At 43.2% G+C, this 24829-nt stretch overlaps 71 non-coding genes across 71 annotated transcripts; all 71 read right to left on the bottom strand.

Annotated features, from left to right (window-relative positions):
• Positions 1–87: 87 nt before the first annotated feature.
• TRNAH-GUG (transfer RNA histidin (anticodon GUG)) lies at positions 88–159 on the bottom strand. The gene has a single exon. It is a non-coding gene; the product is annotated as a tRNA-His (tRNA).
• Positions 160–558: 399 nt separating this feature from the next.
• On the bottom strand, positions 559–630 carry TRNAH-GUG (transfer RNA histidin (anticodon GUG)). Its single transcript has one exon. It is a non-coding gene; the product is annotated as a tRNA-His (tRNA).
• An 868-nt stretch (positions 631–1498) lies between these two features.
• Positions 1499–1570, bottom strand: TRNAH-GUG (transfer RNA histidin (anticodon GUG)). The gene has a single exon. It is a non-coding gene; the product is annotated as a tRNA-His (tRNA).
• Positions 1571–1968: 398 nt separating this feature from the next.
• TRNAH-GUG (transfer RNA histidin (anticodon GUG)) lies at positions 1969–2040 on the bottom strand. The gene has a single exon. It is a non-coding gene; the product is annotated as a tRNA-His (tRNA).
• Positions 2041–2438: 398 nt separating this feature from the next.
• Positions 2439–2510, bottom strand: TRNAH-GUG (transfer RNA histidin (anticodon GUG)). Its single transcript has one exon. It is a non-coding gene; the product is annotated as a tRNA-His (tRNA).
• Positions 2511–2517: 7 nt separating this feature from the next.
• On the bottom strand, positions 2518–2590 carry TRNAR-ACG (transfer RNA arginine (anticodon ACG)). The gene has a single exon. It is a non-coding gene; the product is annotated as a tRNA-Arg (tRNA).
• Positions 2591–2908: 318 nt separating this feature from the next.
• On the bottom strand, positions 2909–2980 carry TRNAH-GUG (transfer RNA histidin (anticodon GUG)). The gene has a single exon. It is a non-coding gene; the product is annotated as a tRNA-His (tRNA).
• Positions 2981–2987: 7 nt separating this feature from the next.
• TRNAR-ACG (transfer RNA arginine (anticodon ACG)) lies at positions 2988–3060 on the bottom strand. Its single transcript has one exon. It is a non-coding gene; the product is annotated as a tRNA-Arg (tRNA).
• An 867-nt stretch (positions 3061–3927) lies between these two features.
• Positions 3928–4000, bottom strand: TRNAR-ACG (transfer RNA arginine (anticodon ACG)). The gene has a single exon. It is a non-coding gene; the product is annotated as a tRNA-Arg (tRNA).
• Positions 4001–4397: 397 nt separating this feature from the next.
• On the bottom strand, positions 4398–4470 carry TRNAR-ACG (transfer RNA arginine (anticodon ACG)). Its single transcript has one exon. It is a non-coding gene; the product is annotated as a tRNA-Arg (tRNA).
• An 867-nt stretch (positions 4471–5337) lies between these two features.
• TRNAR-ACG (transfer RNA arginine (anticodon ACG)) lies at positions 5338–5410 on the bottom strand. The gene has a single exon. It is a non-coding gene; the product is annotated as a tRNA-Arg (tRNA).
• A 402-nt stretch (positions 5411–5812) lies between these two features.
• TRNAR-ACG (transfer RNA arginine (anticodon ACG)) lies at positions 5813–5885 on the bottom strand. The gene has a single exon. It is a non-coding gene; the product is annotated as a tRNA-Arg (tRNA).
• Positions 5886–6203: 318 nt separating this feature from the next.
• TRNAH-GUG (transfer RNA histidin (anticodon GUG)) lies at positions 6204–6275 on the bottom strand. The gene has a single exon. It is a non-coding gene; the product is annotated as a tRNA-His (tRNA).
• Positions 6276–6282: 7 nt separating this feature from the next.
• On the bottom strand, positions 6283–6355 carry TRNAR-ACG (transfer RNA arginine (anticodon ACG)). The gene has a single exon. It is a non-coding gene; the product is annotated as a tRNA-Arg (tRNA).
• A 319-nt stretch (positions 6356–6674) lies between these two features.
• On the bottom strand, positions 6675–6746 carry TRNAH-GUG (transfer RNA histidin (anticodon GUG)). Its single transcript has one exon. It is a non-coding gene; the product is annotated as a tRNA-His (tRNA).
• Positions 6747–6753: 7 nt separating this feature from the next.
• On the bottom strand, positions 6754–6826 carry TRNAR-ACG (transfer RNA arginine (anticodon ACG)). The gene has a single exon. It is a non-coding gene; the product is annotated as a tRNA-Arg (tRNA).
• Positions 6827–7223: 397 nt separating this feature from the next.
• On the bottom strand, positions 7224–7296 carry TRNAR-ACG (transfer RNA arginine (anticodon ACG)). Its single transcript has one exon. It is a non-coding gene; the product is annotated as a tRNA-Arg (tRNA).
• Positions 7297–7619: 323 nt separating this feature from the next.
• On the bottom strand, positions 7620–7691 carry TRNAH-GUG (transfer RNA histidin (anticodon GUG)). Its single transcript has one exon. It is a non-coding gene; the product is annotated as a tRNA-His (tRNA).
• Positions 7692–7698: 7 nt separating this feature from the next.
• On the bottom strand, positions 7699–7771 carry TRNAR-ACG (transfer RNA arginine (anticodon ACG)). Its single transcript has one exon. It is a non-coding gene; the product is annotated as a tRNA-Arg (tRNA).
• A 788-nt stretch (positions 7772–8559) lies between these two features.
• Positions 8560–8631, bottom strand: TRNAH-GUG (transfer RNA histidin (anticodon GUG)). The gene has a single exon. It is a non-coding gene; the product is annotated as a tRNA-His (tRNA).
• Positions 8632–8638: 7 nt separating this feature from the next.
• TRNAR-ACG (transfer RNA arginine (anticodon ACG)) lies at positions 8639–8711 on the bottom strand. The gene has a single exon. It is a non-coding gene; the product is annotated as a tRNA-Arg (tRNA).
• A 319-nt stretch (positions 8712–9030) lies between these two features.
• TRNAH-GUG (transfer RNA histidin (anticodon GUG)) lies at positions 9031–9102 on the bottom strand. The gene has a single exon. It is a non-coding gene; the product is annotated as a tRNA-His (tRNA).
• Positions 9103–9109: 7 nt separating this feature from the next.
• Positions 9110–9182, bottom strand: TRNAR-ACG (transfer RNA arginine (anticodon ACG)). Its single transcript has one exon. It is a non-coding gene; the product is annotated as a tRNA-Arg (tRNA).
• An 867-nt stretch (positions 9183–10049) lies between these two features.
• Positions 10050–10122, bottom strand: TRNAR-ACG (transfer RNA arginine (anticodon ACG)). The gene has a single exon. It is a non-coding gene; the product is annotated as a tRNA-Arg (tRNA).
• A 397-nt stretch (positions 10123–10519) lies between these two features.
• On the bottom strand, positions 10520–10592 carry TRNAR-ACG (transfer RNA arginine (anticodon ACG)). Its single transcript has one exon. It is a non-coding gene; the product is annotated as a tRNA-Arg (tRNA).
• Positions 10593–10915: 323 nt separating this feature from the next.
• TRNAH-GUG (transfer RNA histidin (anticodon GUG)) lies at positions 10916–10987 on the bottom strand. Its single transcript has one exon. It is a non-coding gene; the product is annotated as a tRNA-His (tRNA).
• A 7-nt stretch (positions 10988–10994) lies between these two features.
• Positions 10995–11067, bottom strand: TRNAR-ACG (transfer RNA arginine (anticodon ACG)). The gene has a single exon. It is a non-coding gene; the product is annotated as a tRNA-Arg (tRNA).
• Positions 11068–11390: 323 nt separating this feature from the next.
• Positions 11391–11462, bottom strand: TRNAH-GUG (transfer RNA histidin (anticodon GUG)). Its single transcript has one exon. It is a non-coding gene; the product is annotated as a tRNA-His (tRNA).
• A 398-nt stretch (positions 11463–11860) lies between these two features.
• On the bottom strand, positions 11861–11932 carry TRNAH-GUG (transfer RNA histidin (anticodon GUG)). The gene has a single exon. It is a non-coding gene; the product is annotated as a tRNA-His (tRNA).
• A 7-nt stretch (positions 11933–11939) lies between these two features.
• On the bottom strand, positions 11940–12012 carry TRNAC-ACA (transfer RNA cysteine (anticodon ACA)). Its single transcript has one exon. It is a non-coding gene; the product is annotated as a tRNA-Cys (tRNA).
• A 319-nt stretch (positions 12013–12331) lies between these two features.
• On the bottom strand, positions 12332–12403 carry TRNAH-GUG (transfer RNA histidin (anticodon GUG)). The gene has a single exon. It is a non-coding gene; the product is annotated as a tRNA-His (tRNA).
• A 7-nt stretch (positions 12404–12410) lies between these two features.
• TRNAR-ACG (transfer RNA arginine (anticodon ACG)) lies at positions 12411–12483 on the bottom strand. The gene has a single exon. It is a non-coding gene; the product is annotated as a tRNA-Arg (tRNA).
• A 397-nt stretch (positions 12484–12880) lies between these two features.
• TRNAR-ACG (transfer RNA arginine (anticodon ACG)) lies at positions 12881–12953 on the bottom strand. Its single transcript has one exon. It is a non-coding gene; the product is annotated as a tRNA-Arg (tRNA).
• Positions 12954–13276: 323 nt separating this feature from the next.
• TRNAH-GUG (transfer RNA histidin (anticodon GUG)) lies at positions 13277–13348 on the bottom strand. The gene has a single exon. It is a non-coding gene; the product is annotated as a tRNA-His (tRNA).
• Positions 13349–13355: 7 nt separating this feature from the next.
• Positions 13356–13428, bottom strand: TRNAR-ACG (transfer RNA arginine (anticodon ACG)). The gene has a single exon. It is a non-coding gene; the product is annotated as a tRNA-Arg (tRNA).
• A 318-nt stretch (positions 13429–13746) lies between these two features.
• Positions 13747–13818, bottom strand: TRNAH-GUG (transfer RNA histidin (anticodon GUG)). Its single transcript has one exon. It is a non-coding gene; the product is annotated as a tRNA-His (tRNA).
• Positions 13819–14295: 477 nt separating this feature from the next.
• TRNAR-ACG (transfer RNA arginine (anticodon ACG)) lies at positions 14296–14368 on the bottom strand. Its single transcript has one exon. It is a non-coding gene; the product is annotated as a tRNA-Arg (tRNA).
• Positions 14369–14765: 397 nt separating this feature from the next.
• Positions 14766–14838, bottom strand: TRNAR-ACG (transfer RNA arginine (anticodon ACG)). Its single transcript has one exon. It is a non-coding gene; the product is annotated as a tRNA-Arg (tRNA).
• A 318-nt stretch (positions 14839–15156) lies between these two features.
• On the bottom strand, positions 15157–15228 carry TRNAH-GUG (transfer RNA histidin (anticodon GUG)). The gene has a single exon. It is a non-coding gene; the product is annotated as a tRNA-His (tRNA).
• A 7-nt stretch (positions 15229–15235) lies between these two features.
• Positions 15236–15308, bottom strand: TRNAR-ACG (transfer RNA arginine (anticodon ACG)). Its single transcript has one exon. It is a non-coding gene; the product is annotated as a tRNA-Arg (tRNA).
• A 318-nt stretch (positions 15309–15626) lies between these two features.
• TRNAH-GUG (transfer RNA histidin (anticodon GUG)) lies at positions 15627–15698 on the bottom strand. The gene has a single exon. It is a non-coding gene; the product is annotated as a tRNA-His (tRNA).
• A 399-nt stretch (positions 15699–16097) lies between these two features.
• On the bottom strand, positions 16098–16169 carry TRNAH-GUG (transfer RNA histidin (anticodon GUG)). Its single transcript has one exon. It is a non-coding gene; the product is annotated as a tRNA-His (tRNA).
• A 7-nt stretch (positions 16170–16176) lies between these two features.
• On the bottom strand, positions 16177–16249 carry TRNAH-AUG (transfer RNA histidin (anticodon AUG)). The gene has a single exon. It is a non-coding gene; the product is annotated as a tRNA-His (tRNA).
• Positions 16250–16646: 397 nt separating this feature from the next.
• On the bottom strand, positions 16647–16719 carry TRNAR-ACG (transfer RNA arginine (anticodon ACG)). The gene has a single exon. It is a non-coding gene; the product is annotated as a tRNA-Arg (tRNA).
• Positions 16720–17037: 318 nt separating this feature from the next.
• On the bottom strand, positions 17038–17109 carry TRNAH-GUG (transfer RNA histidin (anticodon GUG)). Its single transcript has one exon. It is a non-coding gene; the product is annotated as a tRNA-His (tRNA).
• A 7-nt stretch (positions 17110–17116) lies between these two features.
• TRNAR-ACG (transfer RNA arginine (anticodon ACG)) lies at positions 17117–17189 on the bottom strand. Its single transcript has one exon. It is a non-coding gene; the product is annotated as a tRNA-Arg (tRNA).
• A 318-nt stretch (positions 17190–17507) lies between these two features.
• Positions 17508–17579, bottom strand: TRNAH-GUG (transfer RNA histidin (anticodon GUG)). Its single transcript has one exon. It is a non-coding gene; the product is annotated as a tRNA-His (tRNA).
• A 7-nt stretch (positions 17580–17586) lies between these two features.
• On the bottom strand, positions 17587–17659 carry TRNAR-ACG (transfer RNA arginine (anticodon ACG)). The gene has a single exon. It is a non-coding gene; the product is annotated as a tRNA-Arg (tRNA).
• Positions 17660–17977: 318 nt separating this feature from the next.
• On the bottom strand, positions 17978–18049 carry TRNAH-GUG (transfer RNA histidin (anticodon GUG)). Its single transcript has one exon. It is a non-coding gene; the product is annotated as a tRNA-His (tRNA).
• Positions 18050–18447: 398 nt separating this feature from the next.
• TRNAH-GUG (transfer RNA histidin (anticodon GUG)) lies at positions 18448–18519 on the bottom strand. The gene has a single exon. It is a non-coding gene; the product is annotated as a tRNA-His (tRNA).
• Positions 18520–18917: 398 nt separating this feature from the next.
• On the bottom strand, positions 18918–18989 carry TRNAR-GCG (transfer RNA arginine (anticodon GCG)). The gene has a single exon. It is a non-coding gene; the product is annotated as a tRNA-Arg (tRNA).
• A 7-nt stretch (positions 18990–18996) lies between these two features.
• Positions 18997–19069, bottom strand: TRNAR-ACG (transfer RNA arginine (anticodon ACG)). The gene has a single exon. It is a non-coding gene; the product is annotated as a tRNA-Arg (tRNA).
• Positions 19070–19392: 323 nt separating this feature from the next.
• Positions 19393–19464, bottom strand: TRNAH-GUG (transfer RNA histidin (anticodon GUG)). Its single transcript has one exon. It is a non-coding gene; the product is annotated as a tRNA-His (tRNA).
• A 7-nt stretch (positions 19465–19471) lies between these two features.
• Positions 19472–19544, bottom strand: TRNAR-ACG (transfer RNA arginine (anticodon ACG)). The gene has a single exon. It is a non-coding gene; the product is annotated as a tRNA-Arg (tRNA).
• Positions 19545–19867: 323 nt separating this feature from the next.
• Positions 19868–19939, bottom strand: TRNAH-GUG (transfer RNA histidin (anticodon GUG)). The gene has a single exon. It is a non-coding gene; the product is annotated as a tRNA-His (tRNA).
• A 7-nt stretch (positions 19940–19946) lies between these two features.
• On the bottom strand, positions 19947–20019 carry TRNAR-ACG (transfer RNA arginine (anticodon ACG)). The gene has a single exon. It is a non-coding gene; the product is annotated as a tRNA-Arg (tRNA).
• Positions 20020–20337: 318 nt separating this feature from the next.
• On the bottom strand, positions 20338–20409 carry TRNAH-GUG (transfer RNA histidin (anticodon GUG)). Its single transcript has one exon. It is a non-coding gene; the product is annotated as a tRNA-His (tRNA).
• A 398-nt stretch (positions 20410–20807) lies between these two features.
• Positions 20808–20879, bottom strand: TRNAH-GUG (transfer RNA histidin (anticodon GUG)). Its single transcript has one exon. It is a non-coding gene; the product is annotated as a tRNA-His (tRNA).
• A 7-nt stretch (positions 20880–20886) lies between these two features.
• On the bottom strand, positions 20887–20959 carry TRNAR-ACG (transfer RNA arginine (anticodon ACG)). Its single transcript has one exon. It is a non-coding gene; the product is annotated as a tRNA-Arg (tRNA).
• A 318-nt stretch (positions 20960–21277) lies between these two features.
• Positions 21278–21349, bottom strand: TRNAH-GUG (transfer RNA histidin (anticodon GUG)). Its single transcript has one exon. It is a non-coding gene; the product is annotated as a tRNA-His (tRNA).
• A 398-nt stretch (positions 21350–21747) lies between these two features.
• Positions 21748–21819, bottom strand: TRNAH-GUG (transfer RNA histidin (anticodon GUG)). Its single transcript has one exon. It is a non-coding gene; the product is annotated as a tRNA-His (tRNA).
• Positions 21820–21826: 7 nt separating this feature from the next.
• On the bottom strand, positions 21827–21899 carry TRNAR-ACG (transfer RNA arginine (anticodon ACG)). The gene has a single exon. It is a non-coding gene; the product is annotated as a tRNA-Arg (tRNA).
• An 867-nt stretch (positions 21900–22766) lies between these two features.
• On the bottom strand, positions 22767–22839 carry TRNAR-ACG (transfer RNA arginine (anticodon ACG)). Its single transcript has one exon. It is a non-coding gene; the product is annotated as a tRNA-Arg (tRNA).
• A 318-nt stretch (positions 22840–23157) lies between these two features.
• Positions 23158–23229, bottom strand: TRNAH-GUG (transfer RNA histidin (anticodon GUG)). Its single transcript has one exon. It is a non-coding gene; the product is annotated as a tRNA-His (tRNA).
• Positions 23230–23236: 7 nt separating this feature from the next.
• TRNAR-ACG (transfer RNA arginine (anticodon ACG)) lies at positions 23237–23309 on the bottom strand. The gene has a single exon. It is a non-coding gene; the product is annotated as a tRNA-Arg (tRNA).
• Positions 23310–23632: 323 nt separating this feature from the next.
• TRNAH-GUG (transfer RNA histidin (anticodon GUG)) lies at positions 23633–23704 on the bottom strand. The gene has a single exon. It is a non-coding gene; the product is annotated as a tRNA-His (tRNA).
• Positions 23705–23711: 7 nt separating this feature from the next.
• Positions 23712–23784, bottom strand: TRNAR-ACG (transfer RNA arginine (anticodon ACG)). Its single transcript has one exon. It is a non-coding gene; the product is annotated as a tRNA-Arg (tRNA).
• Positions 23785–24102: 318 nt separating this feature from the next.
• TRNAH-GUG (transfer RNA histidin (anticodon GUG)) lies at positions 24103–24174 on the bottom strand. Its single transcript has one exon. It is a non-coding gene; the product is annotated as a tRNA-His (tRNA).
• Positions 24175–24181: 7 nt separating this feature from the next.
• Positions 24182–24254, bottom strand: TRNAR-ACG (transfer RNA arginine (anticodon ACG)). The gene has a single exon. It is a non-coding gene; the product is annotated as a tRNA-Arg (tRNA).
• Positions 24255–24572: 318 nt separating this feature from the next.
• On the bottom strand, positions 24573–24644 carry TRNAH-GUG (transfer RNA histidin (anticodon GUG)). The gene has a single exon. It is a non-coding gene; the product is annotated as a tRNA-His (tRNA).
• A 7-nt stretch (positions 24645–24651) lies between these two features.
• On the bottom strand, positions 24652–24724 carry TRNAR-ACG (transfer RNA arginine (anticodon ACG)). The gene has a single exon. It is a non-coding gene; the product is annotated as a tRNA-Arg (tRNA).
• Between the last annotated feature and the right edge of the window lie 105 nt (positions 24725–24829).

The raw sequence follows: 24829 nt of genomic DNA, 5'->3' as shown, positions 1-24829 counted from the left end.
GAAACATGAGTTGCTTTTTTTCCTAAAACTCTGAAAAGAATTTTCCACCTTGGGAAGTTGGCGTTAATATTGGAACAAAAAAAGACATGCCGTGACCCGGATTCGAACCAAGGTTGCTGCGGCCACAACGCAGAGTACTAACCACTATACGATCACGGCAACGCTTCGAGCCAGGTAGGAGTCGAACCTACAATCTTCTGATCCGTAGTCAGACGCATTATCCATTGCGCCACTGGCCCTGATGAGAGTGCTGCAGCCCAAAATGTGACTCATTTTAAAGAACTAGCAAACTTCCAACATTGCAATAAGTCCAATCCGTTTCTTGCCAATCCAATCATCAGAGATAACATATTTTCATGAGATCTGGAAACGGTGTGAGTTTTCTGACAATGTGATTTTGGGAGAGTTGAAATCACAATGTTGCCAAATGTGGTCCAAGAAATTCAGAGAAGCCAACAAATAACACAGGAGAAACATGAGTTGCTTTTTTTCCTAAAACTCTGAAAAGAATTTTCCACCTTGGGAAGTTTGCGTTAATATTGGAACAAAAAAAAGACATGCCGTGACCCGGATTCGAACCGGGGTTGCTGCGGCCACAACGCAGAGTACTAACCACTATACGATCACGGCAACGCTTCGAGCCAGGTAGGAGTCGAACCTACAATCTCCTGATCCGTAGTCAGACGTGTTATCCATTGCGCCACTGGCCCTGATGAGAGTGCTGCAGCCCAAAATGTGACTCATTTTAAAGAACTAGCAAACTTCCAACATTGCAATAAGTCCAATCCGTTTCTTGCCAATCCAATCATCAGAGATAACATATTTTCATGAGATCTGGAAACGGTGTGAGTTTTCTGACAATGTGATTTTGGGAGAGTTGAAATCACAATGTTGCCAAATGTGGTCCAAGAAATTCAGAGAAGCCAACAAATAACACAGGAGAAACATGAGTTGCTTTTTTTCCTAAAACTCTGAAAAGAATTTTCCACCTTGGGAAATTGGCGTTAATATTGGAACAAAAAAAGACATGCCGTGACCAGGATTCGAACCGGGGTCGCTGCGGCCACAACACAGAGTACTAACCAGTATACGATCACGGCAACGCTTCGAGCCAGGTAGGAGTCGAACCTACAATCTTCTGATCCGTAGTCAGACGCGTTATCCATTGCGCCACTTGCCCTGATGAGAGTGCTGCCGCCCAAAATGTGACTAATTTTAAAGAACTAGCAAACTTCCAACATTGCAATAAGTCCAATCCGTTTCTTGCCAATCCAATCATCAGAGATAACATATTTTCATGAGATCTGGAAACGGTGTGAGTTTTCTGACAATGTGATTTTGGGAGAGTTGAAATCACAATGTTGCCAAATGTGGTCCAAGAAATTCAGAGAAGCCAACAAATAACACAGGAGAAACATGAGTTGCTTTTTTTCCTAAAACTCTGAAAAGAATTTTCCACCTTGGGAAGTTGGCGTTAATATTGGAACAAAAAAAGACATGCCGTGACCCGGATTCGAACCGGGGTTGCTGCGGCCACAACACAGAGTACTAACCACTATACGATCACGGCAACGCTTCGAGCCAGGTAGGAGTTGATCCTACAATCTTCTGATCCGTAGTCAGAAGCGTTATCCATTGCGCCACTGGCCCTGATGAGAGTGCTGCAGCCCAAAATGTGACTCATTTTAAAGAACTAGCAAACTTCCAACATTGCAATAAGTCCAATCCGTTTCTTGCCAATCCAATCATCAGAGATAACATATTTTCATGAGATCTGGAAACGGTGTGAGTTTTCTGACAATGTGATTTTGGGAGAGTTGAAATCACAATGTTGCCAAATGTGGTTCAAGAAATTCAGAGAAGCCAACAAATAACACAGGAGAAACATGAGTTGCTTTTTTTCCTAAAACTCTGAAAAGAATTTTCCACCTTGGGAAGTTGGCGTTAATATTGGAACAAAAAAAGACATGCCGTGACCCGGATTCGAACCAAGGTTGCTGCGGCCACAACGCAGAGTACTAACCACTATACGATCACGGCAACGCTTCGAGCCAGGTAGGAGTCGAACCTACAATCTTCTGATCCGTAGTCAGACGCATTATCCATTGCGCCACTGGCCCTGATGAGAGTGCTGCAGCCCAAAATGTGACTCATTTTAAAGAACTAGCAAACTTCCAACATTGCAATAAGTCCAATCCGTTTCTTGCCAATCCAATCATCAGAGATAACATATTTTCATGAGATCTGGAAACGGTGTGAGTTTTCTGACAATGTGATTTTGGGAGAGTTGAAATCACAATGTTGCCAAATGTGGTCGAAGAAATTCAGAGAAGCCAACAAATAATACAGGAGAAAAATGAGTTGCTTTTTTTCCTAAAACTCTGAAAATAATTTTCCACCTTGGGAAGTTGGCGTTAATATTGGAACAAAAAAGGACATGCCGTGACCCGGATTCGAACCGGGGTTGCTGCGGCCACAACGCAGAGTACTAACCACTATACGATCACGGCAACACTTCGAGCCAGGTAGGAGTCGAACCTACAATCTTCTGATCCGTAGTCAGACGCGTTATCCATTGCGCCACTGGCCCTGACGAGAGCGCTGCAGTTCAAAATGTGACTCATTTTAAAAAACTAGCAAACTTCCAACATTGCAATAAGTCCAATCCGTTTCTTGCCAATCCAATCATCAGAGATAACATATTTTCATGAGATCTGGAAACGGTGTGAGTTTTCTGACAATGTGATTTTGGGAGAGTTGAAATCACAATGTTGCCAAATGTGGTCCAAGAAATTCAGAGAAGCCAACAAATAACACAGGAGAAACATGAGTTGCTTTTTTTCCTAAAACTCTGAAAAGAATTTTCCACCTTGGGAAGTTGGCGTTAATATTGGAACAAAAAAAGACATGCCGTGACCCGGATTCGAACCGGGGTTGCTGCGGCCACAACGCAGAGTACTAACCACTATACGATCACGGCAACGCTTTGAGCCAGGTAGGAGTCGAACCTACAATCTTCTGATCCGTAGTCAGACGCGTTATCCATTGCGCCACTGGCCCTGATGAGAGTGCTGCAGCCCAAAATGTGACTAATTTTAAAGAACTAGCAAACTTCCAACATTGCAATAAGTCCAATCCGTTTCTTGCCAATCCAATCATCAGAGATAACATATTTTCATGAGATCTGGAAACGGTGTGAGTTTTCTGACAATGTGATTTTGGGAGAGTTGAAATCACAATGTTGCCAAATGTGGTCCAAGAAATTCAGAGAAGCCAACAAATAACACAGGAGAAACATGAGTTGCTTTTTTTCCTAAAACTCTGAAAAGAATTTTCCACCTTGGGAAGTTGGCGTTAATATTGGAACAAAAAAAGACATGCCGTGAACCGGATTCGAACCGGGGTTGCTGCGGCCACAACGCAGAGTACTAACCACTATACGATCACGGCAACGCTTCGAGCCAGGTAGGAGTCGAACCTACAATCTCCTGATCCGTAGTCAGACGTGTTATCCCTTGCGCCACTGGCCCTGATGAGAGTGCTGCAGCCCAAAATGTGACTCATTTGAAAGAACTAGCAAACTTCCAACATTGCAATAAGTCCAATCCGTTTCTTGCCAATCCAATCATCAGAGATAACATATTTTCATGAGATCTGGAAACGGTGTGAGTTTTCTGACAATGTGATTTTGGGAGAGTTGAAATCACAATGTTGCCAAATGTGGTCCAAGAAATTCAGAGAAGCCAACAAATAACACAGGAGAAACATGAGTTGCTTTTTTTCCTAAAACTCTGAAAAGAATTTTCCACCTTGGGAAGTTGGCGTTAATATTGGAACAAAAAAAGACATGCCGTGACCAGGATTCGAACCGGGGTCGCTGCGGCCACAACACAGAGTACTAACCACTATACGATCACGGCAACGCTTCGAGCCAGGTAGGAGTCGAACCTACAATCTTCTGATCCGTAGTCAGACGCGTTATCCATTGCGCCACTGGCCCTGATGAGAGTGCTGCCGCCCAAAATGTGACTAATTTTAAAGAACTAGCAAACTTCCAACATTGCAATAAGTCCAATCCGTTTCTTGCCAATCCAATCATCAGAGATAACATATTTTCATGAGATCTGGAAACGGTGTGAGTTTTCTGACAATGTGATTTTGGGAGAGTTGAAATCACAATGTTGCCAAATGTGGTCCAAGAAATTCAGAGAAGCCAACAAATAACACAGGAGAAACATGAGTTGCTTTTTTTCCTAAAACTCTGAAAAGAATTTTCCACCTTGGGAAGTTGGCGTTAATATTGGAACAAAAAAAGACATGCCGTGACCCGGATTCGAACCGGGGTTGCTGTGGCCACAACGCAGAGTACTAACCACTATACGATCACGGCAACGCTTCGAGCCAGGTAGGAGTCGAACCTACAATCTTCTGATCCGTAGTCAGACGCGTTATCCATTGCGCCACTGGCCCTGATGAGAGTGCTGCAGCCCAAAATGTGACTCATTTTAAAGAACTAGCAAACTTCCAACATTGCAATAAGTCCAATCCGTTTCTTGCCAATCCAATCATCAGAGATAACATATTTTCATGAGATCTGGAAACGTAGTGAGTTTTCTGACAATGTGATTTTGGGAGAGTTGAAATCACAATGTTGCCAAATGTGGTCCAAGAAATTCAGAGAAGCCAACAAATAACACAGGAGAAACATGAGTTGCTTTTTTTCCTAAAACTCTGAAAAGAATTTTCCACCTTGGGAAGTTGGCGTTAATATTGGAACAAAAAAAGACATGCCGTGACCCGGATTCGAACCGGGGTTGCTGCTGCCACAACACAGAGTACTAACCACTATACGATGACGGCAACGCTTCGAGCCAGGTAGGAGTTGATCCTACAATCTTCTGATCCGTAGTCAGAAGCGTTATCCATTGCGCCACTGGCCCTGATGAGAGTGCTGCAGCCCAAAATGTGACTCATTTTAAAGAACTAGCAAACTTCCAACATTGCAATAAGTCCAATCCATTTCTTGCCAATCCAATCATCAGAGATAACATATTTTCATGAGATCTGGAAACGGTGTGAGTTTTCTGACAATGTGATTTTGGGAGAGTTGAAATCACAATGTTGCCAAATGTGGTCCAAGAAATTCAGAGAAGCCAACAAATAACACAGGAGAAACATGAGTTGCTTTTTTTCCTAAAACTCTGAAAAGAATTTTCCACCTTGGGAAGTTGGCGTTAATATTGGAACAAAAAAAGACATGCCGTGACTTGGATTCGAACCGGGGTTGCTGCGGCCACAACGCAGAGTACTAACCACTATACGATCACGGCAACGCTTCGAGCCAGGTAGGAGTCGAACCTACAATCTTCTGATCCGTAGTCAGACGCGTTATCCATTGCGCCACTGGCCCTGATGAGAGTGCTGCAGCCCAAAATGTGACTCATTTGAAAGAACTAGCAAACTTCCAACATTGCAATAAGTCCAATCCGTTTCTTGCCAATCCAATCATCAGAGATAAGATAACATATTTTCATGAGATCTGGAAACGGTGTGAGTTTTCTGACAATGTGATTTTGGGAGAGTTGAAATCACAATGTTGCCAAATGTGGTCGAAGAAATTCAGAGAAGCCAACAAATAATACAGGAGAAAAATGAGTTGCTTTTTTTCCTAAAACTCTGAAAATAATTTTCCACCTTGGGAAGTTGGCGTTAATATTGGAACAAAAAAGGACATGCCGTGACCCGGATTCGAACCAGGGTTGCTGCGGCCACAACGCAGAGTACTAACCACTATACGATCACCGCAACACTTCGAGCCAGGTAGGAGTCGAACCTACAATCTTCTGATCCGTAGTCAGACGCGTTATCCATTGCGCCACTGGCCCTGATGAGAGTGCTGCAGCCCAAAATGTGACTAATTTTAAAGAACTAGCAAACTTCCAACATTGCAATAAGTCCAATCCGTTTCTTGCCAATCCAATCATCAGAGATAACATATTTTCATGAGATCTGGAAACGGTGTGAGTTTTCTGACAATGTGATTTTGGGAGAGTTGAAATCACAATGTTGCCAAATGTGGTCCAAGAAATTCAGAGAAGCCAACAAATAACACAGGAGAAACATGAGTTGCTTTTTTTCCTAAAACTCTGAAAAGAATTTTCCACCTTGGGAAGTTGGCGTTAATATTGGAACAAAAAAAGACATGCCGTGACCCGGATTCGAACCGGGGTTGCTGCGGCCACAACGCAGAGTACTAACCACTATACGATCACGGCAACGCTTCGAGCCAGGTAGGAGTCGAACCTACAATCTTCTGATCCGTAGTCAGACGCGTTACCCATTGCGCCACTGGCCCTGATGAGAGTGCTGCAGCCCAAAATGTGACTAATTTTAAAGAACTAGCAAACTTCCAACATTGCAATAAGTCCAATCCGTTTCTTGCCAATCCAATCATCAGAGATAACATATTTTCATGAGATCTGGAAACGGTGTGAGTTTTCTGACAATGTGATTTTGGGAGAGTTGAAATCACAATGTTGCCAAATGTGGTCCAAGAAATTCAGAGAAGCCAACAAATAACACAGGAGAAACATGAGTTGCTTTTTTTCCTAAAACTCTGAAAAGAATTTTCCACCTTGGGAAGTTGGCGTTAATATTGGAACAAAAAAAAGACATGCCGTGACCCGGATTCGAACCGGGGTTGCTGCGGCCACAACGCAGAGTACTAACCACTATACGATCACGGCAACGCTTCGAGCCAGGTAGGAGTCGAACCTACAATCTTCTGATCCGTAGTCAGACGCGTTATCCATTGCGCCACTGGCCCTGATGAGAGTGCTGCAGCCCAAAATGTGACTCATTTTAAAGAACTAGCAAACTTCCAACATTGCAATAAGTCCAATCCGTTTCTTGCCAATCCAATCATCAGAGATAACATATTTTCATGAGATCTGGAAACGTAGTGAGTTTTCTGACAATGTGATTTTGGGAGAGTTGAAATCACAATGTTGCCAAATGTGGTCCAAGAAATTCAGAGAAGCCAACAAATAACACAGGAGAAACATGAGTTGCTTTTTTTCCTAAAACTCTGAAAAGAATTTTCCACCTTGGGAAGTTGGCGTTAATATTGGAACAAAAAAAGACATGCCGTGAACCGGATTCGAACCGGGGTTGCTGCGGCCACAACGCAGAGTACTAACCACTATACGATCACGGCAACGCTTCGAGCCAGGTAGGAGTCGAACCTACAATCTTCTGATCCGTAGTCAGACGCGTTATCCATTGCGCCACTGGCCCTGATGAGAGTGCTGCAGCCCAAAATGTGACTCATTTGAAAGAACTAGCAAACTTCCAACATTGCAATAAGTCCAATCCGTTTCTTGCCAATCCAATCATCAGAGATAAGATAACATATTTTCATGAGATCTGGAAACGGTGTGAGTTTTCTGACAATGTGATTTTGGGAGAGTTGAAATCACAATGTTGCCAAATGTGGTCGAAGAAATTCAGAGAAGCCAACAAATAATACAGGAGAAAAATGAGTTGCTTTTTTTCCTAAAACTCTGAAAATAATTTTCCACCTTGGGAAGTTGGCGTTAATATTGGAACAAAAAAGGACATGCCGTGACCCGGATTCGAACCGGGGTTGCTGCGGCCACAACGCAGAGTACTAACCACTATACGATCACGGCAACGCTTCGAGCCAGGTAGGAGTCGAACCTACAATCTTCTGATCCGTAGTCAGACGCGTTATCCATTGCGCCACTGGCCCTGACGAGAGCGCTGCAGTTCAAAATGTGACTCATTTTAAAAAACTAGCAAACTTCCAACATTGCAATAAGTCCAATCCGTTTCTTGCCAATCCAATCATCAGAGATAACATATTTTCATGAGATCTGGAAACGGTGTGAGTTTTCTGACAATGTGATTTTGGGAGAGTTGAAATCACAATGTTGCCAAATGTGGTCCAAGAAATTCAGAGAAGCCAACAAATAACACAGGAGAAACATGAGTTGCTTTTTTTCCTAAAACTCTGAAAATAATTTTCCACCTTGGGAAGTTGGCGTTAATATTGGAACAAAAAAAGACATGTCGTGACCCGGATTCGAACCAGGGTTGCTGCGGCCACAACACAGAGTACTAACCACTATACGATCACGGCAACGCTTCGAGCCAGGTAGGAGTTGATCCTACAATCTTCTGATCCGTAGTCAGAAGCGTTATCCATTGCGCCACTGGCCCTGATGAGAGTGCTGCAGCCCAAAATGTGACTCATTTTAAAGAACTAGCAAACTTCCAACATTGCAATAAGTCCAATCCGTTTCTTGCCAATCCAATCATCAGAGATAACATATTTTCATGAGATCTGGAAACGGTGTGAGTTTTCTGACAATGTGATTTTGGGAGAGTTGAAATCACAATGTTGCCAAATGTGGTTCAAGAAATTCAGAGAAGCCAACAAATAACACAGGAGAAACATGAGTTGCTTTTTTTCCTAAAACTCTGAAAAGAATTTTCCACCTTGGGAAGTTGGCGTTAATATTGGAACAAAAAAAGACATGCCGTGACCCGGATTCGAACCGGGGTTGCTGCGGCCACAACGCAGAGTACTAACCACTATACGATCACGGCAACGCTTCGAGCCAGGTAGGAGTCGAACCTACAATCTTCTGATCCGTAGTCAGACGCGTTATCCATTGCGCCACTGGCCCTGATGAGAGTGCTGCAGCCCAAAATGTGACTAATTTTAAAGAACTAGCAAACTTCCAACATTGCAATAAGTCCAATCCGTTTCTTGCCAATCCAATCATCAGAGATAACATATTTTCATGAGATCTGGAAACGGTGTGAGTTTTCTGACAATGTGATTTTGGGAGAGTTGAAATCACAATGTTGCCAAATGTGGTCCAAGAAATTCAGAGAAGCCAACAAATAACACAGGAGAAACATGAGTTGCTTTTTTTCCTAAAACTCTGAAAAGAATTTTCCACCTTGGGAAGTTGGCGTTAATATTGGAACAAAAAAAAGACATGCCGTGACCCGGATTCGAACCGGGGTTGCTGCGGCCACAACGCAGAGTACTAACCACTATACGATCACGGCAACGCTTCGAGCCAGGTAGGAGTCGAACCTACAATCTTCTGATCCGTAGTCAGACGCGTTATCCATTGCGCCACTGGCCCTGATGAGAGTGCTGCAGCCCAAAATGTGACTCATTTTAAAGAACTAGCAAACTTCCAACATTGCAATAAGTCCAATCCGTTTCTTGCCAATCCAATCATCAGAGATAACATATTTTCATGAGATCTGGAAACGTAGTGAGTTTTCTGACAATGTGATTTTGGGAGAGTTGAAATCACAATGTTGCCAAATGTGGTCCAAGAAATTCAGAGAAGCCAACAAATAACACAGGAGAAACATGAGTTGCTTTTTTTCCTAAAACTCTGAAAAGAATTTTCCACCTTGGGAAGTTGGCGTTAATATTGGAACAAAAAAAGACATGCCGTGAACCGGATTCGAACCGGGGTTGCTGCGGCCACAACGCAGAGTACTAACCACTATACGATCACGGCAACGCTTCGAGCCAGGTAGGAGTCGAACCTACAATCTCCTGATCCGTAGTCAGACGTGTTATCCATTGCGCCACTGGCCCTGATGAGAGTGCTGCAGCCCAAAATGTGACTCATTTGAAAGAACTAGCAAACTTCCAACATTGCAATAAGTCCAATCCGTTTCTTGCCAATCCAATCATCAGAGATAACATATTTTCATGAGATCTGGAAACGGTGTGAGTTTTCTGACAATGTGATTTTGGGAGAGTTGAAATCACAATGTTGCCAAATGTGGTCCAAGAAATTCAGAGAAGCCAACAAATAACACAGGAGAAACATGAGTTGCTTTTTTTCCTAAAACTCTGAAAAGAATTTTCCACCTTGGGAAGTTGGCGTTAATATTGGAACAAAAAAAGACATGCCGTGACCAGGATTCGAACCGGGGTCGCTGCAGCCACAACACAGAGTACTAACCACTATACGATCACGGCAACGCTTCGAGCCAGGTAGGAGTCGAACCTACAATCTTCTGATCCGTAGTCAGACGCGTTATCCATTGCGCCACTGGCCCTGATGAGAGTGCTGCCGCCCAAAATGTGACTAATTTTAAAGAACTAGCAAACTTCCAACATTGCAATAAGTCCAATCCGTTTCTTGCCAATCCAATCATCAGAGATAACATATTTTCATGAGATCTGGAAACGGTGTGAGTTTTCTGACAATGTGATTTTGGGAGAGTTGAAATCACAATGTTGCCAAATGTGGTCCAAGAAATTCAGAGAAGCCAACAAATAACACAGGAGAAACATGAGTTGCTTTTTTTCCTAAAACTCTGAAAAGAATTTTCCACCTTGGGAAGTTGGCGTTAATATTGGAACAAAAAAAGACATGCCGTGACCCGGATTCGAACCGGGGTTGCTGTGGCCACAACGCAGAGTACTAACCACTATACGATCACGGCAACGCTTCGAGCCAGGTAGGAGTCGAACCTACAATCTTCTGATCCGTAGTCAGACGCGTTATCCATTGCGCCACTGGCCCTGATGAGAGTGCTGCAGCCCAAAATGTGACTCATTTGAAAGAACTAGCAAACTTCCAACATTGCAATAAGTCCAATCCGTTTCTTGCCAATCCAATCATCAGAGATAAGATAACATATTTTCATGAGATCTGGAAACGGTGTGAGTTTTCTGACAATGTGATTTTGGGAGAGTTGAAATCACAATGTTGCCAAATGTGGTCGAAGAAATTCAGAGAAGCCAACAAATAATACAGGAGAAAAATGAGTTGCTTTTTTTCCTAAAACTCTGAAAATAATTTTCCACCTTGGGAAGTTGGCGTTAATATTGGAACAAAAAAGGACATGCCGTGACCCGGATTCGAACCGGGGTTGCTGCGGCCACAACGCAGAGTACTAACCACTATACGATCACGGCAACACTTCGAGCCAGGTAGGAGTCGAACCTACAATCTTCTGATCCGTAGTCAGACGCGTTATCCATTGCGCCACTGGCCCTGATGAGAGTGCTGCAGCCCAAAATGTGACTCATTTGAAAGAACTAGCAAACTTCCAACATTGCAATAAGTCCAATCCGTTTCTTGCCAATCCAATCATCAGAGATAAGATAACATATTTTCATGAGATCTGGAAACGGTGTGAGTTTTCTGACAATGTGATTTTGGGAGAGTTGAAATCACAATGTTGCCAAATGTGGTCGAAGAAATTCAGAGAAGCCAACAAATAATACAGGAGAAAAATGAGTTGCTTTTTTTCCTAAAACTCTGAAAATAATTTTCCACCTTGGGAAGTTGGCGTTAATATTGGAACAAAAAAGGACATGCCGTGACCCGGATTCGAACCGGGGTTGCTGCGGCCACAACGCAGAGTACTAACCACTATACGATCACGGCAACACTTCGAGCCAGGTAGGAGTCGAACCTACAATCTTCTGATCCGTAGTCAGACGCGTTATCCATTGCGCCACTGGCCATGATGAGAGTGCTGCAGCCCAAAATGTGACTAATTTTAAAGAACTAGCAAACTTCCAACATTGCAATAAGTCCAATCCGTTTCTTGCCAATCCAATCATCAGAGATAACATATTTTCATGAGATCTGGAAACGGTGTGAGTTTTCTGACAATGTGATTTTGGGAGAGTTGAAATCACAATGTTGCCAAATGTGGTCCAAGAAATTCAGAGAAGCCAACAAATAACACAGGAGAAACATGAGTTGCTTTTTTTCCTAAAACTCTGAAAAGAATTTTCCACCTTGGGAAGTTGGCGTTAATATTGGAACAAAAAAAGACATGCCGTGACCCGGATTCGAACCGGGGTTGCTGCGGCCACAACGCAGAGTACTAACCACTATACGATCACGGCAACGCTTCGAGCCAGGTAGGAGTCGAACCTACAATCTCCTGATCTGTAGTCAGACGCGTTATCCATTGCGCCACTGGCCCTGATGAGAGTGCTGCAGCCCAAAATGTGACTAATTTTAAAGAACTAGCAAACTTCCAACATTGCAATAAGTCCAATCCGTTTCTTGCCAATCCAATCATCAGAGATAACATATTTTCATGAGATCTGGAAACGGTGTGAGTTTTCTGACAATGTGATTTTGGGAGAGTTGAAATCACAATGTTGCCAAATGTGGTCCAAGAAATTCAGAGAAGCCAACAAATAACACAGGAGAAACATGAGTTGCTTTTTTTCCTAAAACTCTGAAAAGAATTTTCCACCTTGGGAAGTTGGCGTTAATATTGGAACAAAAAAAAGACATGCCGTGACCCGGATTCGAACCGGGGTTGCTGCGGCCACAACGCAGAGTACTAACCACTATACGATCACGGCAACGCTTCGAGCCAGGTAGGAGTCGAACCTACAATCTTCTGATCCGTAGTCAGACGCGTTATCCATTGCGCCACTGGCCCTGATGAGAGTGCTGCAGCCCAAAATGTGACTCATTTTAAAGAACTAGCAAACTTCCAACATTGCAATAAGTCCAATCCGTTTCTTGCCAATCCAATCATCAGAGATAACATATTTTCATGAGATCTGGAAACGTAGTGAGTTTTCTGACAATGTGATTTTGGGAGAGTTGAAATCACAATGTTGCCAAATGTGGTCCAAGAAATTCAGAGAAGCCAACAAATAACACAGGAGAAACATGAGTTCCTTTTTTTCCTAAAACTCTGAAAAGAATTTTCCACCTTGGGAAGTTGGCGTTAATATTGGAACAAAAAAAGACATGCCGTGAACCGGATTCGAACCGGGGTTGCTGCGGCCACAACGCAGAGTACTAACCACTACACGATCACGGCAACGCTTCGAGCCAGGTAGGAGTCGAACCTACAATCTTCTGATCCGTAGTCAGACGCGTTATCCATTGCGCCACTGGCCCTGATGAGAGTGCTGCAGCCCAAAATGTGACTCATTTGAAAGAACTAGCAAACTTCCAACATTGCAATAAGTCCAATCCGTTTCTTGCCAATCCAATCATCAGAGATAAGATAACATATTTTCATGAGATCTGGAAACGGTGTGAGTTTTCTGACAATGTGATTTTGGGAGAGTTGAAATCACAATGTTGCCAAATGTGGTCGAAGAAATTCAGAGAAGCCAACAAATAATACAGGAGAAAAATGAGTTGCTTTTTTTCCTAAAACTCTGAAAATAATTTTCCACCTTGGGAAGTTGGCGTTAATATTGGAACAAAAAAGGACATGCCGTGACCCGGATTCGAACCGGGGTTGCTGCGGCCACAACGCAGAGTACTAACCACTATACGATCACGGCAACGCTTCGAGCCAGGTAGGAGTCGAACCTACAATCTTCTGATCCGTAGTCAGACGCGTTATCCATTGCGCCACTGGCCCTGACGAGAGCGCTGCAGTTCAAAATGTGACTCATTTTAAAAAACTAGCAAACTTCCAACATTGCAATAAGTCCAATCCGTTTCTTGCCAATCCAATCATCAGAGATAACATATTTTCATGAGATCTGGAAACGGTGTGAGTTTTCTGACAATGTGATTTTGGGAGAGTTGAAATCACAATGTTGCCAAATGTGGTCCAAGAAATTCAGAGAAGCCAACAAATAACACAGGAGAAACATGAGTTGCTTTTTTTCCTAAAACTCTGAAAATAATTTTCCACCTTGGGAAGTTGGCGTTAATATTGGAACAAAAAAAGACATGCCGTGACCCGGATTCGAACCGGGGTTGCTGCGGCCACAACACAGAGTACTAACCACTATACGATCACGGCAACGCTTCGAGCCAGGTAGGAGTTGATCCTACAATCTTCTGATCCGTAGTCAGAAGCGTTATCCATTGCGCCACTGGCCCTGATGAGAGTGCTGCAGCCCAAAATGTGACTCATTTTAAAGAACTAGCAAACTTCCAACATTGCAATAAGTCCAATCCGTTTCTTGCCAATCCAATCATCAGAGATAACATATTTTCATGAGATCTGGAAACGGTGTGAGTTTTCTGACAATGTGATTTTGGGAGAGTTGAAATCACAATGTTGCCAAATGTGGTTCAAGAAATTCAGAGAAGCCAACAAATAACACAGGAGAAACATGAGTTGCTTTTTTTCCTAAAACTCTGAAAATAATTTTCCACCTTGGGAAGTTGGCGTTAATATTGGAACAAAAAAAGACATGCCGTGACCCGGATTCGAACCGGGGTTGTTGCGGCCACAACGCAGAGTACTAACCACTATACGATCACGGCAACGCTTCGAGCCAGGTAGGAGTCGAACCTACAATCTTCTGATCCGTAGTCAGACGCGTTATCCATTGCGCCACTGGCCCTGATGAGAGTGCTGCCGCCCAAAATGTGACTCATTTTAAAGAACTAGCAAACTTCCAACATTGCAATAAGTCCAATCCGTTTCTTGCCAATCCAATCATCAGAGATAACATATTTTCATGAGATCTGGAAACGGTGTGAGTTTTCTGACAATGTGATTTTGGGAGAGTTGAAATCACAATGTTGCCAAATGTGGTCCAAGAAATTCAGAGAAGCCAACAAATAACACAGGAGAAACATGAGTTGCTTTTTTTCCTAAAACTCTGAAAAGAATTTTCCACCTTGGGAAGTTGGCGTTAATATTGGAACAAAAAAAGACATGCCGTGACCAGGATTCGAACCGGGGTTGCTGCGGCCACAACACAGAGTACTAACCACTATACGATCACGGCAACGCTTCGAGCCAGGTAGGAGTCGAACCTACAATCTTCTGATCCGTAGTCAGACGCGTTATCCATTGCGCCACTGGCCCTGATGAGAGTGCTGCCGCCCAAAATGTGACTAATTTTAAAGAACTAGCAAACTTCCAACATTGCAATAAGTCCAATCCGTTTCTTGCCAATCCAATCATCAGAGATAACATATTTTCATGAGATCTGGAAACGGTGTGAGTTTTCTGACAATGTGATTTTGGGAGAGTTGAAATCACAATGTTGCCAAATGTGGTCCAAGAAATTCAGAGAAGCCAACAAATAACACAGGAGAAACATGAGTTGCTTTTTTTCCTAAAACTCTGAAAATAATTTTCCACCTTGGGAAGTTGGCGTTAATATTGGAACAAAAAAAGACATGCCGTGACCCGGATTCGAACCGGGGTTGCTGCGGCCACAACGCAGAGTACTAACCACTATACGATCACGGCAACGCTTCGAGCCAGGTAGGAGTCGAACCTACAATCTTCTGATCCGTAGTCAGACGCGTTATCCATTGCGCCACTGGCCCTGATGAGAGTGCTGCAGCCCAAAATGTGACTCATTTTAAAGAACTAGCAAACTTCCAACATTGCAATAAGTCCAATCCGTTTCTTGCCAATCCAATCATCAGAGATAACATATTTTCATGAGATCTGGAAACGGTGTGAGTTTTCTGACAATGTGATTTTGGGAGAGTTGAAATTACAATGTTGCCAAATGTGGTCCAAGAAATTCAGAGAAGCCAACAAATAACACAGGAGAAACATGAGTTGCTTTTTTTCCTAAAACTCTGAAAAGAATTTTCCACCTTGGGAAGTTGGCGTTAATATTGGAACAAAAAAAGACATGCCGTGACCCGGATTCGAACCAGGGTTGCTGCGGCCACAACGCAGAGTACTAACCACTATACGATCACGGCAACGCTTCGAGCCAGGTAGGAGTCAAACCTACAATCTTCTGATCCGTAGTCAGACGCGTTATCCATTGCGCCACTGGCCCTGATGAGAGTGCTGCAGCCCAAAATGTGACTAATTTTAAAGAACTAGCAAACTTCCAACATTGCAATAAGTCCAATCCGTTTCTTGCCAATCCAATCATCAGAGATAACATATTTTCATGAGATCTGGAAACGGTGTGAGTTTTCTGACAATGTGATTTTGGGAGAGTTGAAATCACAATGTTGCCAAATGTGGTCCAAGAAATTCAGAGAAGCCAACAAATAACACAGGAGAAACATGAGTTGCTTTTTTTCCTAAAACTCTGAAAAGAATTTTCCACCTTGGGAAGTTGGCGTTAATATTGGAACAAAAAAAAGACATGCCGTGACCCGGATTCGAACCGGGGTTGCTGCGGCCACAACGCAGAGTACTAACCACTATACGATCACGGCAACGCTTCGAGCCAGGTAGGAGTCGAACCTACAATCTCCTGATCCATAGTCAGACGTGTTATCCATTGCGCCACTGGCCCTGATGAGAGTGCTGCAGCCCAAAATGTGACTCATTTTAAAGAACTAGCAAACTTCTAACATTGCAATAAGTCCAATCCGTTTCTTGCCAATCCAATCATCAGAGATAACATATTTTCATGAGATCTGGAAACGGTGTGAGTTTTCTGACAATGTGATTTTGGGAGAGTTGAAATCACAATGTTGCCAAATGTGGTCCAAGAAATTCAGAGAAGCCAACAAATAACACAGGAGAAACATGAGTTGCTTTTTTTCCTAAAACTCTGAAAAGAATTTTCCACCTTGGGAAGTTGGCGTTAATATTGGAACAAAAAAAGACATGCCGTGACCAGGATTCGAACCGGGGTTGCTGCGGCCACAACACAGAGTACTAACCACTATACGATCACGGCAACGCTTCGAGCCAGGTAGGAGTCGAACCTACAATCTTCTGATCCGTAGTCAGACGCGTTATCCATTGCGCCACTGGCCCTGATGAGAGTGCTGCCGCCCAAAATGTGACTAATTTTAAAGAACTAGCAAACTTCCAACATTGCAATAAGTCCAATCCGTTTCTTGCCAATCCAATCATCAGAGATAACATATTTTCATGAGATCTGGAAACGGTGTGAGTTTTCTGACAATGTGATTTTGGGAGAGTTGAAATCACAATGTTGCCAAATGTGGTCCAAGAAATTCAGAGAAGCCAACAAATAACACAGGAGAAACATGAGTTGCTTTTTTTCCTAAAACTCTGAAAATAATTTTCCACCTTGGGAAGTTGGCGTTAATATTGGAACAAAAAAAGACATGCCGTGACCCGGATTCGAACCGGGGTTGCTGCGGCCACAACGCAGAGTACTAACCACTATACGATCACGGCAACGCTTCGAGCCAGGTAGGAGTCGAACCTACAATCTTCTGATCCGTAGTCAGACGCGTTATCCATTGCGCCACTGGCCCTGATGAGAGTGCTGCAGCCCAAAATGTGACTCATTTTAAAGAACTAGCAAACTTCCAACATTGCAATAAGTCCAATCCGTTTCTTGCCAATCCAATCATCAGAGATAACATATTTTCATGAGATCTGGAAACGGTGTGAGTTTTCTGACAATGTGATTTTGGGAGAGTTGAAATCACAATGTTGCCAAATGTGGTCCAAGAAATTCAGAGAAGCCAACAAATAACACAGGAGAAACATGAGTTGCTTTTTTTCCTAAAACTCTGAAAATAATTTTCCACCTTGGGAAGTTGGCGTTAATATTGGAACAAAAAAAGACATGCCGTGACCCGGATTCGAACCGGGGTTGCTGCGGCCACAACGCAGAGTACTAACCACTATACGATCACGGCAACGCTTCGAGCCAGGTAGGAGTCGAACCTACAATCTTCTGATCCGTAGTCAGACGCGTTATCCATTGCGCCACTGGCCCTGATGAGAGTGCTGCAGCCCAAAATGTGACTCATTTTAAAGAACTAGCAAACTTCCAACATTGCAATAAGTCCAATCCGTTTCTTGCCAATCCAATCATCAGAGATAACATATTTTCATGAGATCTGGAAACGGTGTGAGTTTTCTGACAATGTGATTTTGGGAGAGTTGAAATCACAATGTTGCCAAATGTGGTCCAAGAAATTCAGAGAAGCCAACAAATAACACAGGAGAAACATGAGTTGCTTTTTTTCCTAAAACTCTGAAAAGAATTTTCCACCTTGGGAAGTTGGCGTTAATATTGGAACAAAAAAAGACATGCCGTGACCCGGATTCGAACCGGGGTTGCTGCGGCCACAACACAGAGTACTAACCACTATACGATCACGGCAACGCTTCGAGCCAGGTAGGAGTTGATCCTACAATCTTCTGATCCGTAGTCAGAAGCGTTATCCATTGCGCCACTGGCCCTGATGAGAGTGCTGCAGCCCAAAATGTGACTCATTTTAAAGAACTAGCAAACTTCCAACATTGCAATAAGTCCAATCCGTTTCTTGCCAATCCAATCATCAGAGATAACATATTTTCATGAGATCTGGAAACGGTGTGAGTTTTCTGACAATGTGATTTTGGGAGAGTTGAAATCACAATGTTGCCAAATGTGGTCCAAGAAATTCAGAGAAGCCAACAAATAACACAGGAGAAACATGAGTTGCTTTTTTTCCTAAAACTCTGAAAAGAATTTTCCACCTTGGGAAGTTGGCGTTAATATTGGAACAAAAAAAGACATGCCGTGACCCGGATTCGAACCAGGGTTGCTGCGGCCACAACGCAGAGTACTAACCACTATACGATCACGGCAACGCTTCGAGCCAGGTAGGAGTCAAACCTACAATCTTCTGATCCGTAGTCAGACGCGTTATCCATTGCGCCACTGGCCCTGATGAGAGTGCTGCAGACCAAAATGTGACTCATTTTAAAGAACTAGCAAACTTCCAACATTGCAATAAGTCCAATCCGTTTCTTGCCAATCCAATCATCAGAGATAACATATTTTCATGAGATCTGGAAACGGTGTGAGTTTTCTGACAATGTGATTTTGGGAGAGTTGAAATCACAATGTTGCCAAATGTGGTCCAAGAAATTCAGAGAAGCCAACAAATAACACAGGAGAAACATGAGTTGCTTTTTTTCCTAAAACTCTGAAAAGAATTTTCCACCTTGGGAAGTTGGCGTTAATATTGGAACAAAAAAAGACATGCCGTGACCCGGATTCGAACCGGGGTTGCTGCGGCCGCAACGCAGAGTACTAACCACTATACGATCACGGCAACGCTTCGAGCCAGGTAGGAGTCGAACCTACAATCTTCTGATCCGTAGTCAGACGCGTTATCCATTGCGCCACTGGCCCTGATGAGAGTGCTGCAGCCCAAAATGTGACTCATTTGAAAGAACTAGCAAACTTCCAACATTGCAATAAGTCCAATCCGTTTCTTGCCAATCCAATCATCAGAGATAAGATAACATATTTTCATGAGATCTGGAAACGCTGTGAGTTTTCTGACAATGTGATTTTGGGAGAGTTGAAATCACAATGTTGCCAAATGTGGTCCAAGAAATTCAGAGAAGCCAACAAATAACACAGGAGAAACATGAGTTGCTTTTTTTCCTAAAACTCTGAAAAGAATTTTCCACCTTGGGAAGTTGGCGTTAATATTGGAACAAAAAAAGACATGCCGTGACCCGGATTCGAACCGAGGTTGCTGCGGCCACAACGCAGAGTACTAACCACTATACGATCACGGCAACGCTTCGAGCCAGGTAGGAGTCGAACCTACAATCTTCTGATCCGTAGTCAGACGCGTTATCCATTGCGCCACTGGCCCTGATGAGAGTGCTGCAGCCCAAAATGTGACTCATTTGAAAGAACTAGCAAACTTCCAACATTGCAATAAGTCCAATCCGTTTCTTGCCAATCCAATCATCAGAGATAAGATAACATATTTTCATGAGATCTGGAAACGGTGTGAGTTTTCTGACAATGTGATTTTGGGAGAGTTGAAATCACAATGTTGCCAAATGTGGTCGAAGAAATTCAGAGAAGCCAACAAATAATACAGGAGAAAAATGAGTTGCTTTTTTTCCTAAAACTCTGAAAATAATTTTCCACCTTGGGAAGTTGGCGTTAATATTGGAACAAAAAAGGACATGCCGTGACCCGGATTCGAACCGGGGTTGCTGCGGCCACAACGCAGAGTACTAACCACTATACGATCACGGCAACGCTTCGAGCCAGGTAGGAGTCGAACCTACAATCTTCTGATCCGTAGTCAGACGCGTTATCCATTGCGCCACTGGCCCTGAAGAGAGCGCTGCAGTTCAAAATGTGACTCATTTTAAAAAACTAGCAAACTTCCAACATTGCAATAAGTCCAATCCGTTTCTTGCCAATCCAATCATCAGAGATAACATATTTTCATGAGATCTGGAAACGGTGTGAGTTTTCTGACAATGTGATTTTGGGAGAGTTGAAATCACAATGTTGCCAAATGTGGTCCAAGAAATTCAGAGAAGCCAACAAATAACACAGGAGAAACATGAGTTGCTTTTTTTCCTAAAACTCTGAAAAGAATTTTCCACCTTGGGAAGTTGGCGTTAATATTGGAACAAAAAAAGACATGCCGTGACCCGGATTCGAACCGGGGTTGCTGCGGCCACAACACAGAGTACTAACCACTATACGATCACGGCAACGCTTCGAGCCAGGTAGGAGTTGATCCTACAATCTTCTGATCCGTAGTCAGAAGCGTTATCCATTGCGCCACTGGCCCTGATGAGAGTGCTGCAGCCCAAAATGTGACTCATTTTAAAGAACTAGCAAACTTCCAACATTGCAATAAGTCCAATCCGTTTCTTGCCAATCCAATCATCAGAGATAACATATTTTCATGAGATCTGGAAACGGTGTGAGTTTTCTGACAATGTGATTTTGGGAGAGTTGAAATCACAATGTTGCCAAATGTGGTTCAAGAAATTCAGAGAAGCCAACAAATAACACAGGAGAAACATGAGTTGCTTTTTTTCCTAAAACTCTGAAAAGAATTTTCCACCTTGGGAAGTTGGCGTTAATATTGGAACAAAAAAAGACATGCCGTGACCCGGATTCGAACCGGGGTTGCTGCGGCCACAACGCAGAGTACTAACCACTATACGATCACGGCAACGCTTCGAGCCAGGTAGGAGTCGAACCTACAATCTTCTGATCCGTAGTCAGACGCGTTATCCATTGCGCCACTGGCCCTGATGAGAGTGCTGCCGCCCAAAATGTGACTAATTTTAAAGAACTAGCAAACTTCCAACATTGCAATAAGTCCAATCCGTTTCTTGCCAATCCAATCATCAGAGATAACATATTTTCATGAGATCTGGAAACGGTGTGAGTTTTCTGACAATGTGATTTTGGGAGAGTTGAAATCACAATGTTGCCAAATGTGGTCCAAGAAATTCAGAGAAGCCAACAAATAACACAGGAGAAACATGAGTTGCTTTTTTTCCTAAAACTCTGAAAAGAATTTTCCACCTTGGGAAGTTGGCGTTAATATTGGAACAAAAAAAGACATGCCGTGACCCGGATTCGAACCGAGGTTGCTGCGGCCACAACGCAGAGTACTAACCACTATACGATCACGGCAACGCTTCGAGCCAGGTAGGAGTTGATCCTACAATCTTCTGATCCGTAGTCAGAAGCGTTATCCATTGCGCCACTGGCCCTGATGAGAGTGCTGCAGCCCAAAATGTGACTCATTTTAAAGAACTAGCAAACTTCCAACATTGCAATAAGTCCAATCCGTTTCTTGCCAATCCAATCATCAGAGATAACATATTTTCATGAGATCTGGAAACGGTGTGAGTTTTCTGACAATGTGATTTTGGGAGAGTTGAAATCACAATGTTGCCAAATGTGGTCCAAGAAATTCAGAGAAGCCAACAAATAACACAGGAGAAACATGAGTTGCTTTTTTTCCTAAAACTCTGAAAAGAATTTTCCACCTTGGGAAGTTGGCGTTAATATTGGAACAAAAAAAGACATGCCGTGACCCGGATTCGAACCGAGGTTGCTGCGGCCACAACGCAGAGTACTAACCACTATACGATCACGGCAACGCTTCGAGCCAGGTAGGAGTCGAACCTACAATCTTCTGATCCGTAGTCAGACGCGTTATCCATTGCGCCACTGGCCCTGATGAGAGTGCTGCAGCCCAAAATGTGACTCATTTTAAAGAACTAGCAAACTTCCAACATTGCAATAAGTCCAATCCGTTTCTTGCCAATCCAATCATCAGAGATAACATATTTTCATGAGATCTGGAAACGGTGTGAGTTTTCTGACAATGTGATTTTGGGAGAGTTGAAATCACAATGTTGCCAAATGTGGTCCAAGAAATTCAGAGAAGCCAACAAATAACACAGGAGAAACATGAGTTGCTTTTTTTCCTAAAACTCTGAAAAGAATTTTCCACCTTGGGAAATTGGCGTTAATATTGGAACAAAAAAAGACATGCCGTGACCAGGATTCGAACCGGGGTCGCTGCGGCCACAACACAGAGTACTAACCAGTATACGATCACGGCAACGCTTCGAGCCAGGTAGGAGTCGAACCTACAATCTTCTGATCCGTAGTCAGACGCGTTATCCATTGCGCCACTTGCCCTGATGAGAGTGCTGCCGCCCAAAATGTGACTAATTTTAAAGAACTAGCAAACTTCCAACATTGCAATAAGTCCAATCCGTTTCTTGCCAATCCAATCATCAGAGATAACATATTTTCATGAGATCTGGAAACGGTGTGAGTTTTCTGACAATGTGATTTTGGGAGAGTTGAAATCACAATGTTGCCAAATGTGGTCCAAGAAATTCAGAGAAGCCAACAAATAACACAGGAGAAACATGAGTTGCTTTTTTTCCTAAAACTCTGAAAAGAATTTTCCACCTTGGGAAGTTGGCGTTAATATTGGAACAAAAAAAGACATGCCGTGACCCGGATTCGAACCGGGGTTGCTGTGGCCACAACGCAGAGTACTAACCACTATACGATCACGGCAACGCTTCGAGCCAGGTAGGAGTCGAACCTACAATCTTCTGATCCGTAGTCAGACGCGTTATCCATTGCGCCACTGGCCCTGATGAGAGTGCTGCAGCCCAAAATGTGACTCATTTTAAAGAACTAGCAAACTTCCAACATTGCAATAAGTCCAATCCGTTTCTTGCCAATCCAATCATCAGAGATAACATATTTTCATGAGATCTGGAAACGGTGTGAGTTTTCTGACAATGTGATTTTGGGAGAGTTGAAATCACAATGTTGCCAAATGTGGTCCAAGAAATTCAGAGAAGCCAACAAATAACACAGGAGAAACATGAGTTGCTTTTTTTCCTAAAACTCTGAAAAGAATTTTCCACCTTGGGAAGTTGGCGTTAATATTGGAACAAAAAAAGACATGCCGTGACCCGGATTCGAACCGGGGTTGCTGCGGCCACAACGCAGAGTACTAACCACTATACGATCACGGCAACGCTTCGAGCCAGGTAGGAGTCGAACCTACAATCTTCTGATCCGTAGTCAGACGCGTTATCCATTGCGCCACTGGCCCTGATGAGAGTGCTGCAGCCCAAAATGTGACTCATTTGAAAGAACTAGCAAACTTCCAACATTGCAATAAGTCCAATCCGTTTCTTGCCAATCCAATCATCAGAGATAAGATAACATATTTTCATGAGATCTGGAAACGGTGTGAGTTTTCTGACAATGTGATTTTGGGAGAGTTGAAATCACAATGTTGCCAAATGTGGTCGAAGAAATTCAGAGAAGCCAACAAATAATACAGGAGAAAAATGAGTTGCTTTTTTTCCTAAAACTCTGAAAATAATTTTCCACCTTGGGAAGTTGGCGTTAATATTGGAACAAAAAAGGACATGCCGTGACCCGGATTCGAACCGGGGTTGCTGCGGCCACAACGCAGAGTACTAACCACTATACGATCACGGCAACACTTCGAGCCAGGTAGGAGTCGAACCTACAATCTTCTGATCCGTAGTCAGACGCGTTATCCATTGCGCCACTGGCCCTGACGAGAGCGCTGCAGTTCAAAATGTGACTCATTTTAAAAAACTAGCAAACTTCCAACATTGCAATAAGTCCAATCCGTTTCTTGCCAATCCAATCATCAGAGATAACATATTTTCATGAGATCTGGAAACGGTGTGAGTTTTCTGACAATGTGATTTTGGGAGAGTTGAAATCACAATGTTGCCAAATGTGGTCCAAGAAATTCAGAGAAGCCAACAAATAACACAGGAGAAACATGAGTTGCTTTTTTTCCTAAAACTCTGAAAAGAATTTTCCACCTTGGGAAGTTGGCGTTAATATTGGAACAAAAAAAGACATGCCGTGACCCGGATTCGAACCGGGGTTGCTGCGGCCACAACGCAGAGTACTAACCACTATACGATCACGGCAACGCTTTGAGCCAGGTAGGAGTCGAACCTACAATCTTCTGATCCGTAGTCAGACGCGTTATCCATTGCGCCACTGGCCCTGATGAGAGTGCTGCCGCCCAAAATGTGACTAATTTTAAAGAACTAGCAAACTTCCAACATTGCAATAAGTCCAATCCGTTTCTTGCCAATCCAATCTTCAGAGATAACATATTTTCATGAGATCTGGAAACGGTGTGAGTTTTCTGACAATGTGATTTTGGGAGAGTTGAAATCACAATGTTGCCAAATGTGGTCCAAGAAATTCAGAGAAGCCAACAAATAACACAGGAGAAACATGAGTTGCTTTTTTTCCTAAAACTCTGAAAAGAATTTTCCACCTTGGGAAGTTGGCGTTAATATTGGAACAAAAAAAGATATGCCGTGACCCGGATTCGAACCGAGGTTGCTGCGGCCACAACGCAGAGTACTAACCACTATACGATCACGGCAACGCTTCGAGCCAGGTAGGAGTCGAACCTACAATCTTCTGATCCGTAGTCAGACGCGTTATCCATTGCGCCACTGGCCCTGATGAGAGTGCTGCAGCCCAAAATGTGACTCATTTTAAAGAACTAGCAAACTTCCAACATTGCAATAAGTCCAATCCGTTTCTTGCCAATCCAATCATCAGAGA

The sequence above is a fragment of the Engystomops pustulosus genome, chromosome 4 (genome assembly GCF_040894005.1).
Source record: "Engystomops pustulosus chromosome 4, aEngPut4.maternal, whole genome shotgun sequence".
NCBI classification, from domain to species: Eukaryota; Metazoa; Chordata; class Amphibia; order Anura; family Leptodactylidae; genus Engystomops; species Engystomops pustulosus.
The sequence above is the reverse complement of the archived record's forward strand: the minus strand, read 5'-3'. Positions and strand labels throughout refer to the sequence as shown.